This window comes from Pseudophryne corroboree, chromosome 1 (assembly GCF_028390025.1).
Source record: "Pseudophryne corroboree isolate aPseCor3 chromosome 1, aPseCor3.hap2, whole genome shotgun sequence".
Lineage (NCBI taxonomy): Eukaryota > Metazoa > Chordata > Amphibia > Anura > Myobatrachidae > Pseudophryne > Pseudophryne corroboree.
The window spans coordinates 396,328,190-396,340,503 of record NC_086444.1 but is presented as its reverse complement, the minus strand read 5'-3'; the positions used below and the strand labels follow the sequence as shown (position 1 = coordinate 396,340,503).

The following is a 12,314-nucleotide window of genomic DNA, read 5'->3' as shown; positions in this document are numbered from 1 at the left end:
ACTGCAGAGATGAACCCTTTCTGTGACTCTGCACAGGGATCACACAACCTCTATTCATAGGGCTGAATTCCCTTTATGGGAGAAGTTCTCGCCCCACAAAGAAGTGCAAGTATATACCGCACTTACGGTACCATTGGATTTGCAGATAATTTCAATACACTATATACATAGAAACATTTATTTCTACTGCAGCCATTAGGGTTAGTTTAGGGGTATGGGTTAGGGTCAGGGCCAGCAACAGAAATCTTGGGGCCCAGTACACTGATATCTCTGGGGCCCCCTGAACCTTCCTTAACTTGGCAGAGGTGAACTTTAAAAAAAAAATAGAGCCTTTGACTCAGCCTGTCAGTGAGCCTGGCAGGTGGTTTTCATACTGGGCTACCCAGCTCTTCGGTGGTAGTGGCAGGGACATACAGAAAAGGCCAAGCACAACGGCATTCATTTTAGGTGGCCTGTTAATTGTTTTCCTGCTTAAATTGAGCAGCTGGAGCATACACTTTAAAAAGCAATATTGGCACTGTGGCCCCCTTTATTTCTGTCCTTAATACTTGGGGCCTCCCTGAACCTAGGGGCCCTGCACAAGTGTTCCCTTTGTCCCCCCCTGTCACCGTGCCTGTTCTTGCGTTACCTATGGAGAAGCTGCGACATGACATCCTAGAACACGCAACTGCACCATGCATCACCATTATATTTGAGTGTGCCTTGGCAATATTTAAATCTTGTTCAGTTTACTGCGAGTTGTAAAAGGTTGAAAATCTCTGTGTTACAGTGTCATCACCATGTTGTTATAAAAAACGCCCCAAAAACTCTGAAAGACGTGCATTGGGGGAGGGTCTGCTGGAGGGCCCCAGTTTGCTACTCCTCCCCAGTATGCCCTTGCTGTAGCAAGTGGAAGGGTGCTATCTTCCCAGTGATCTCTTTGGGAAGATGGCATCGCACATACAAAGCAAAGACTCTGGCACAGCTCCTCATTGGCTGCCGGTCCACGATCTCTGAACTGGCACCTGATTTAAGATACTCGCGCCTCCGCTGGAGACCGGACTGAGGAGCAGGATAAGTGCGTGCTGCACTCTCCTGCCCTCGCTGCAAGCAAAGTGGTCGGGCCGCTAAAGGACCCCTGCCCGTGGGCCGCAAAAGAATGCGATACGGGAGTCATGGGGCCCACAGTCCGCGGGTGTGACACCCCTGCACTAGAGTATCAGAATTAGCTTCACGGCACCCCTAGGCCAAAGTTTCTTATTGAGAAATTCAGAAAAAAATATAAAATGAAGTCAATTGTGTTTATGAAACAGTATGTCATCCTTAGGTTCAGTTACTGTATGTGGTGAGGGACTGGTTTTGCCAATTTAATTAAGTATAAATAATTTGAATTGGTCCTGGACCACCGAACTATGGCACTACTGCAAGGTCGCCCTAACACCCCCCAGCCCCCGCCCCCTTTCCTGAGGCACCCCAGGGTGTCACAGCCCCCAGTTTGGAAACTACTGCCATAAAATAAACTTTTTTTTAACTACATGTATTACACCTTAAATCTCAGTTCCTATACGGTTCTAAATCCTTGCATACAGTAATCTACACATATTTGAAAATCCTACACCAGGCACAAGTAGTCATTCAGGTGCGTTGGATATGGTTGACCGGCAGCCGGGATCCTGGTGGTCAGCATACCAACGTCAGGATCCCTGGCTGCCAGAATGCCGGCAGGGGGGCGAGCGAAACGAAGCTCCTTGCGGGCTCACAGCGTTCTCCACATTGTGGGCTCGGTGGTTTGCTGCGCTCGCCATAGGTTCTATTCCCACTCAATGGGTGTCATGGACACCCATGAGTGGGAATAGTCCTCGGCCCCCTGCCGGCATTCTGGTGGCCGGGATCCTGGCGGCAGTATGCTGACCTCCGGGATGGTGACTACATCCCATTTAGATGACTATGGGGGTAATTCCAAGTTGATCGCAGCAGGATTTTTGTTAGCAATTGGGCAAAACCATGTGCACTGCAGGGGAGGCATATATAACATGTGCAGAGAGAGTTAGATTTGGGTGTGGTGAGTTCAATCTGCAATCTAAATTGCAGTGTAAAAATAAAGCAGCCAGTATTTACCCTGCACAGAAATAAAATAACCCACCCAAAACTAACTCTTTCTGCACATGTTATATCTGCCTCCACTGCAGTGCACATGGTTTTGCCCAATTGCTATCAAAAATCCTGCTGCGATCAAATTGGAATTACCCCCTATGTGGGAGTTTTATCATTATTATCCTATTTGTATGTAAAAAGTGTTGCAAGGGGAGAGCGCTACTGTGCAGATTCCATACTGTTCCTTCAGGGAGGCTTCACTCCCTGTACCAAGATGGCTGCTGACCCAAAATACTGCACATAAGTGCGGCGCCATCTTGTCAGTGTCTTAGAGCATCACAGTGGGAGACAGCAGTTTTCACTTAACTCCTCAGAGACCTGAGATTATCAGAGATCCACAACACTTCCAGTGACCCTGCACTGCTATCTGTTGCATACATTCATCAGCTGGGTAGCCGAATGACACCCTTCTCGTCTCAACCTCCGCTCAGTGAGAACCACCAGTGTGTAACAGTGATTATGTGGGATTCATATAAATATTTTATGTAATTCACAATATGAGCTTACCATCTTCGGAGTGTTGGAGAATTATTATACAATTTTGTTTTTCATTTTTTGGTCAGATATAGGGGGTCATTCCGAGTTGTTCGCTCGTTGCTGATTTTCATTATAATGCGATTAGTCGCTTACTGCGCATGCGCAAGGTTCGCAGAGCGCATGCGCTTAGTTATTTTACACAAAAGTTAGGTATTTTACTCATGGCATAACTAAGCTTTTTCATCGCTGTGCTGATCGTAGTGTGATTGACAGGAAGTGGGTGTTTCTGGGCAGAAACTGGCCGTTTTATGGGAGTGTGCGCAAAAACGCAGGCGTTCGAGTTGCAAAACGCAGGAGTGGCTGGAGAAACGGGGGAGTGACTGGGCGAACGCTGGGTGTGTTTGTGACGTCAAACTAGGAACGAAAAGGACTGAGCTGGTCACAATGGCTGAGTAAGTCTGGAGCTACTCAGAAACTGTGGGGTAATCGTTACGAAAAAATTAGCGAAGCTTTCGTTAGCAATTCTGCTATGCTAAGATACACTCCCAGTAGGCGGCGGCTTAGGGTGTGCAATGCTGCTAAAAGCAACTAGCGAGCGAACAACTCGGAATCACCCCCATAGTTTTTTTTATTATTATTTAAAAATGTGACTGGACCCTCTTTTGTAATTTTCACCTCAGCTCACTTTAAATTTTTTATAAAAGAATAAATTATCTAAAAGCAATTATAGAGAAAGACTATTTTCCTTACTGTGTAAGCTGCAGAACTAGGTGTCCTGTTAGTTGCGTTTTATTTTACCCTTGTATACCTTACTGCCATGTTTTGCTTATCGCACAGTATAACCTATGTAGTGCACCCAACATGGCTGCCTCGCCTGGTACTCTCTTGTGTAGAATAAACAATGCATGGTTCTGAACTCTTCTAATATATTTGTCGCCTCAAATATGTCATTTCTTCACCTTTTGAAAGAATTTATTAATAAAGACAACTTCAAGCAAAATATATTTAAAAAATAAATGTCTATTTTTATTTTAAGTAAAATGTAGCCACTTCTTCTTCTTCTTCTTCTTCTTCATCTTACAGTATGATGATTATTATTATTATTATTTTGTAATTATTCATATTATTATTTACTTTGCATTCTAAAATAGGTACCGTAATTTCGGACTAAGATTGGTCCAGTATTCTTACAAACTTGTCCTATAAGAGGAACAAGATGGCGGGATCCTCATGACTCATGAAGAGTCATCCTTCAGCACTCAGGAGAGGAAAAACCCCCTTGTGGAGGAAACCTCTGGGGACCCATGGCTGAAGGACTGCCCGTCCCTCTAGGCATTAAGAGACTATGCAGAGTTTGCCCAGACCACCCGCCCACCCACTAACCTTGCTTAACCCAGTCATCCTTTCTGTCACCTTAAATCTGCTATTTTGACCTATTTACCCAGCCGGAGAAAAACGCACCTACACGCCAATGGTGAGAGAGTGAAGAAAGAGAGCAAGAGATGAATGGCAGTGAGGGGGGGACAGTCATAACCACCATAGCATTCATTTCTGATGCTAACAGGGATTACAACTGTACAAATGTAGCCATTCTCATCGTGGCTACATCTTACCGCAATTGTGTCTTGTTAGGCGCGATGCACCGCGTATGTCTGGACGTCTAAGACGTGTGTGCCCCATTCACATGGATGGGAGCGGCAAATTCTGCAGTTCGGCATGGCTAGGCACAGGTGCGCATAGCTGTGCCGAGGGTGCACATTTACCTCAGATGTAGCCATGATCAACATGGCTACACCTCAGTGACGTGCAGTGAGGTCAGTGGCTGGAGAGCCACTACAGCCATAATGTCTGCTGAATCCTGCCAATGACCCCTACCACCGCCGAGCCAATGTCCGCTACTGCCCCTGAGCCGATGCCCGCTGCCACTGCCAATGGCTTACAAACCCGCCCACCATCAAATGAACCAGACCATTTTTATTTAAAAAAAAATGTGTTTGGGACTGGGAAGGGATTGGCAGGAGGACATGAATGCAATTTTGTTGTCCAGGGCTTCCATTAACTTAATGGAAAAGGGTCTCAATGGGTTAAAAAAAATGCGTGAGGTCCCCCCTCCTAAGTATAACCAGCCTCGGGCTCTTTGAGCCGGTCCTGGTTGTTTAAATACTGTGAAAAAAATTGGACAGGGGTTCCCCGTATTTAGACAACCAGCACCGGGCTCTTAGTCCGGTCCTGGTTCCAAAAATATGGAGGACATAAGATGTAGGAGTCCCCCGTAACCAGCACCGGGCTCCACTAGCCAGGGAGATAATGCCACAATGGGGTACACATTTATGTAGGTCCCTGTGGCTGTGGCATTATCCCCCCAACTAGTCACCCCTGGCTGGGGTTCCCTGGAGGAGTGGGGATCCCTTAAATCAAGGGGTTCCCCTCTCCAGGCACCCAAGGGCCAGGGTTGAAGCCCGAGGCTGTCCCCAGCACCCCTGGGCAGTGGGTGCCAGGCTAATTGCCATAAGTGTGTCAAACAAATGAATGTTGTTTTTTGTTGTGGAACTACAAGGCCCAGCAAGCCTCCCCCACTTGCTGGTACTTGGAGAACCTCAAGTACCAGCATGCGGGTAAATAACAGGCTCGCTGTTACCTGTAGTTCTACAACAACAAAAAAACAATAAAAACACAACACACACCGTGAAAGTAAAAATTTATTAAAACACACTTACACACTCACACATACTTACCTACATCCCACGCTGATCACATCCACTTGTCCATGTAGAATCCAATAGGGATACCTGTAAAAATGAAAATTATATTTACAAACATTGTTCTAATCCACAGGAGGGGAAAAGGAGAGAGAGAGAGAGAGAGAGAGAGAGAGAGAACTGGTAATGCTGTTGCCAGGGAGGACTGAGCCGGCGGGAGTCCCCGACCTGGTTATGCTGCTGCCTGGGATGAAGGAGCCAGCGGAACACGAAGGAGAGGGGAAAGCCGCAGAGAGTTATGCTGCTGCCTGGGAGGAGGGTGCCAGTGGAACACGGAGGAGAGGGGAGAGCCACAGAGAGAGAGAGAGAGAGAGAGAGTGTCCCTGACCTGGTTATGCTGCTGCCTGGGAGGACAAAGCCGGCAGAAGATGAAGGGAGAGCTGCACTCAGACGCTGCCACTGCTATGCACGTCCTTTGCCCTTACAGCACTGCCAGTGACAGCCGAATGCAGTCACTGTCAGTGCTGCAGCTGCTGCCCAGTGACCAATCACAGTGACAGGGGCGTGCTTTCAGATAGGTTGAAAGCACATCCCTGCTGTTCTGCTCCACTTGGGCAGATGCCGCTTCCATTACTTGTTTCAATGGGCTTTTACAGCCCTTTACTTGGCCCTGCCCCCTGCCCGCCCCCTGCTTCCGGCCGATTACAATGCACAGTGGGAGGCACCGTTCTCGGTGTCGCGCAAATGTATTTAAACAGTCATTTACAATCTAAAAAAATTAACATAATATAAAAAATATATTTATGACACAGAATATGTAAATACAGGGACCAACCTTAATAGAAAAGTCTGTAATGCAGCCAAGTTTAAGAACAGAGAAATTTGTTTTCTTTAACCGTGAAAATATTAAGGAAATAATGGTTTATTCTGTGCTCATTTGCATAATTTGTATGTCAGAAGCCAGACAAGCAAGCCTCTTGCTGTGACACTGCCATGTGTGACCTACAACACATGTGATCTAAAGACTAACAGCATTCAGGACCGTTTTGGAAAAACTATTAAACTTCGACACTTCATTAACTGTACCACAGAAGGAGTCATCTATTGCATTTTCTGTACTTGCAGTAACCGCTATGTGGGAATGACTACAAGATCTTTCAAGCAAAGGATACTGGAACATATAGGGTCCATACGTAATGCCACAAAAGATATTGAGAGAATGAAGAAATTAACATCGGTTGGCCGACACTTTCTGAACCATCATGCAGGCTGCGGGTTGGAAAAAGTCAAACTCGGGATACGAGGAGAAGATCTCACTAACACTCTTCTACGTAAGGAATGTGAATGGACATTCAAGTTAGGGACGCTTAACCCAGGAGGACTCAACGAGAACATCAACTTTGGAGCATTTCTTCCAACTTAAATACTAGCCGACAAGAAGCAGACGAAAAAAATGTATCATGGATACAGGAAGTCACCATGTCCAATATTTAAAGAGTTTGTCATTTACTATATCTTGCCTCTACATATTACTAATCACTACACACATAAATACTTTATACACACACATATACACTGGTTTGAGGTTGGCATTTGGTTTGTTTTTGCACATTTGTTATTGTTAGTTCGCATTTTCTTTCATACCACGACACTGGATCATCCACAGTACCCATATCTTTTTATTAATATTCCCCGGAGTCAGGGGACACTTCTTGCAGAGTACTTTATCCTACAAGCACGTCTTTTGCCAATAATATGACATCTAGAGTTAGGGATGTCTTCTATTCACACAGTAGTTACACTAACAACCATTGATCCTTTTTTAAACACCTACTTAATTTCGGGGTACATTTCACTTACACAACGGTTCGGATACACAGTAATAGGTCCGATTTTCATAACACTTGGGTACACACATGATTAGTCATAATCTAATATACCAGTCAGTTTCTAACAGAAACTGACACTTCTACTCAACTAACTACGACCTATTTTTTTTTTCTGATATGTCCATCACCACAACTGATAGGTTTATCAGTTCTGATTAACCTTACACAGTTTTTTAGAAGACTTATCCGATTCTCACTGTGCGACGGGGGGCGGGTCGGCACTTAGCCAGTATCGCAAGCACATAATGAGTGTGCTTGCGATCCTGGTTCTGTGCGATTTTGGCTAAGTGTCAATCCTGACTATCTCTTCTATAGAGATAGTCAGGATTGACTTGCCTGCACAGCCTATTTTTTCGGCCGATGCTGACCGCGCGGGGCCGTGCATCGGCATCGGATCGGGATCGCAAGGTGACTGTCACCTTGCAGTCTGCACTATCTTTTCTTCCGATTCTGACTATATAGTCAGAATCGGAAGAAAAGATCTTACCGTGTGTACACACCTTAAGTTGCAACTTGTTGCATATGCATACAAGCCCAGGATCTTCTGGGCATGCATTGATTATAATTTGTTACACCTTCATTAAAACCTCCCCGGAGAGCCATGATAGGCCAGGAGAATCATTATATTCTGGACGGGGGTAATCAGCAGTTCACGAAGCCCATGAACAAGCAACTGTGAAACGTACGTCGGGACGAGTGAACGCGGTCATGGAGAGAGAGTGCCCGCGTCTGCCGGAGCCAGCAGCACACAGACCCACTCAGCCACCCTATCCCCACCGGAGCTGACGGGCAAGATCTAAGGGCAAGGCAGGATTTATCCTCAATACGGTACCACTATCTTTACCCTATGATCGGGGGCTTCGGATAGTTACGAATGGCAAGCAATGGGCAGCGGATTCACTATGGTATGATACCTTTGCTAATTATGCACGCTGTGGCTGCAAAGTGAATCGGCCCTCAATAGAAAGCTGTGTGGTTTGTTATCTCTGCTAATTATGTATTGTTGTGTTTGAAAAGTGAACCAGAAGTCTGTCCGATCTAGGCACACTTCCTAGTCCACAAATGACGCTTCTATCTTTAATCTCCAAATAGTAGGGATTAAGTATAATTGTCTAGGAGGTGGAGGCATTCTCTTGCCTTTATATAAGTGGATAGTAGACCTTAGAAACCAGCACTAACCCCACCCCTGTATTTTACCAGTCACTGTCTATAAAATGTGTCTTTGATACTTTTTTCAAACGTCTAATACATAACAGCAATATAGCTTAGGGTGTGTACACATGGTGAGATATTTTCTTTCGATTTTGACTATATAGTCAAAATCGCAAGAAAAGTTAGTGCAGATCGCAAGGTGAAAGTCACCTTGCGATCCCGATTCGATCCCAATGCGTGGTCCCGCCAGGTCGGCATCGCAAGAAAAGATTGACTGTGCAGGCAAGTCAATCCTTGCTAGATCGGTGTACTATCTAGTTCATCTCACATGTCAATGACATCTCACATAAGCCAAAATCTCACATAAGCCAAAATTGTAAGCACACATAGTCCATATCTCAAGAAAAGTTAGTCAAAATCTGTGCTATCTGGGCTCCAGGGAGTTCAAGGGAAATCGCAAGGGAAAATCTGGCATAGCAAGGATCTCACCGTGTGTACACACCCTTAGGGGTATAGTCAATTGCAGTCGAAAACTGCCGTCTGTCGAAAAGACGTCAGTTTTCGACTTTTTAAGGTCGAAATGTGATTCGACCTATTCAGTGCTTTTCGACAAGTCGAGGCATTCGACTTGTCGAAAAGCACGTGGATATGCGTAATAGCTGCCGATCCACGTGTTGATGTCGAAAAACGGGGCCAAATCTGACAGGTTTTGGGCCCGTTTTCGACCATCCGACATCAAAATGATGGACCCAGAGGAGGCGAGGGGGGGTGTAGTCGCAGGGAGCCGGGGGGACAGCCGGCGGCATACAGGGAGATAAGCGCTACAGTAGCGCTGCAGCTGGATGTCACTCACCCGTCCGACCTCACGGCAGCTTCCACCCGGCTCCAGCACGCTGCTAGAGCCGGGTGGAAGCTGCCGTGAGGTCGGGCAGCTGAGTGACATCCTGCTGCAGCGCTACTCCGTAGCGCTGATCTCCTCTGGCTGCCTCCGGCTGTCCCCCCTCCTCTGGGTCCCATATAAATTCGACTTGAAAAAGTAGAATTTTAGATGGGATTGAATAGGGGTTGTCGGATCCATTCCGACAAATACATGTCGGAATGGATCCAACTTTAATTGAATATACCCCTATGTCTCTGTTTATATAATGTGCTGTTGATACTTGCACAAATGATTGATACTTAAAAGCAATGCAGTTTTGGCTCTTAATGAACACAATGGAATTGTGATACATTTTGTATTATCCTATCAGTCTGTTATAGGAATTGGACAAACAGGAGAAACGTTTTTTTTTTTTTACATTTTATATTTGCTAAATAAGCATACACACTGGGCAGTTTTTTATGAGTCTTCTCTGTTTCCCTGTCCTCCCTTTCCTGGTATTATCACACTCCAAAGGAGTAGGGAGGTTCAACTTCCTGCGCTGTGAATTTTCACATCAAGGAGAAACCTATTATGTTTGTAGTGCGATATATCTCTCCTTACTTCCTTCTGGCTGCTAGGTGGTGATTCACCCTCTCTCATTCCTCGTTCGATACCACATGGTTGGCATGACGGGAGAACAGCAGAAGGGTGTTAATGCTACTGTCTCAGCTAACACTTAAGCTTAACGCAATTTATATTTGGCCACGCGGACTACCTTGAGACATTGGTGCCTCCTACCTCAATTGTGATTAAGGGGCGAACTGCTACTCCCAAGCTCATCTCATTGCACCAACAAGAGTGACCAAATGATTTAAATCCTTCATATACCCTCATTTATGGGTAAAATGACAAGGCGAATGACGGTCATCTATTAATGGCTTATATACATTTGTATCCAGAGAAATATCTGTTAAATGGACATACAGTATCGCTACATATTCCCTGTTTGGGTCATTTCTCCATTTCATAAAATGGCAACCAGACTCTGATTAATGCCATCTTACCTACTACCATACCACAATGTATATGCCCAATTTCATCCGATCTTGGAAGCAATACAGTGTTAGGCCTGGTCAGTACCAGGTTGGATGACCACCTGGGAATATCAGGTGTTGTAGGTCACACATGATAGTGTCACAGCAAGAGGCTTGCTTGTCTGGCTTCTGACATACAAATTATGCAATTGAGCACAGAATAAACCATTATTTCCTTAATATTTTCACGATTAAAGAAAACTAATTTCTCTGTTCTTAAACTTGGCTGCATTACAGACTTTTCTCTTAAGGTTGGTCCCTGTATTTGCCTTTTAATCAAGTATGATATAATAAAAGTTATGCTTTAGCACAACAATAATCACAATCTTTTTGTCTCTGAAATAGAGTGCTCCCAACCAAGGTTACTACTTTTTCTCTTTCCATTTGTATATTCGATTATATTCAAGAACCTTGGGAGCACCACTGACAATCACACTTGGGGCTACCTTAACAAAATTACTGTAAAAATGGTAGGCAGGCGGTGATAGAATATAGACGTATGGTCTACATAGTCAGTTTTTTTCAGAGACTCACAATATTACTTATATTATTTATTTTTCAATGTGACCCACAGTCCTGTGCGGAATCCCCAAACCCAATTCTTTTTTTGACACAGAATATGTGTCATACTGTAAGTATCTTCTTTGTATTACTTTAATCAGGAATGACAGGGGAGGCACTGCCTCCCCTGCCTCCCCTGACTGCACGTCCCTGCAGCACACAGCCAGAGTCATACAGCGTTATGTGAAGCAATATCAGTGCACATAATGTGAGCCTATAACACTTCCTCTCCATATCGGAGGATCATACATCTACCCCTGTGACACAGACACATTTTTATAACCTTATAACCAAGATTATTGCCATAACGTAGCAACTTGCAAAAACTGCATGCATATTGCAGCTGCTGTTAATCAACTGTTCAACTTGAGTGACAAAACAATTGTCACCTTAAATAGGCAAATATTACAAGGATTTTATTAATACTTTTGGACTTGTTCTAATAGTGAAGAATAATTGAAGATTCTTGCAAGTAAGAGTTAATCTGGGCATACAGTATAAAAATTTAGGGCTGATCAGATTATCAGTTGATCAGGCCAATAATTACAGTGTATGTTCGTGATCTATAAGTGATAATTGGACGGCATGAAAAATCCTCTGACTGATTGAACTATTGGTCAGATGCATCTGCCAGTGTATGCTGCCACAGCTGGGTTTAGTATGAAACACCTACAATCAAAATCCCGATGGTCAAAAACCCGACAAGGTCAAAATACCGACATTTAAAATGTCGACAGGTCAAAATGTAAACACAAGTTTTTCATCTTTTTTTGGGTGTGTATGTTGAAATAGGTCGACATGGACACCGTATAAGTGTATCACGTTCCCTCGCATGGCTCGCTGCGCTTGCCGTGCTCGGCACACTATTATATTCCCCATCCAGGTCCACTGGGATGGTAAAGTATGAACAAGTCGGTTTCGATTAAAAAATCCTGAAAAACTCATGTCGACTTTTTGACCTGTCAACATTTTAAATGTTGGTATTTTGAACTTGACGTTATTTTTAATGTTGGTATTTTGACCATGTCGGTATTTTGACCGTGTCTGTATTTTGACCATCAGTCAATTGTTCACGATATTTTGACTGTTGGGATTTCGTTTGTAAGTAAATTGACTGCATCCCGTCGACTGTATATCTGTCTGTCTATCTATCTATCTAATGGGGGGAAAGAGGGCGGCACTCTGGAGACTTGTAAATGACGTGACTTTTTTTATTCAACATGTTTCGGCCACCAGGCCGTCGTCAGGAATCAAGTGAACAATTACCAATTATACCCTTATTACCCCCAGTGATTGGTTTGACTTACCATCCTGCCCCATACACCATTGCATCCTCACTACACCGGTCGATGACATCACCGGTCTGCCGCTGCGAAGGCAGCAAATCCCAGTCACAATGGAGATCTGTGTAAACAAGTAGACATAACAGTGATGCACCATTACATTA

The 12,314-nt window shown here is 44.5% G+C and overlaps 1 pseudogene; it reads left to right on the top strand.

The window, feature by feature from the left end:
- The first annotated feature begins 10,274 nt into the window (after nt 1-10,274).
- Nucleotides 10,275-10,393, top strand: LOC134942211 (5S ribosomal RNA; annotated as a pseudogene).
- The last annotated feature ends 1,921 nt before the right edge of the window (nt 10,394-12,314 follow it).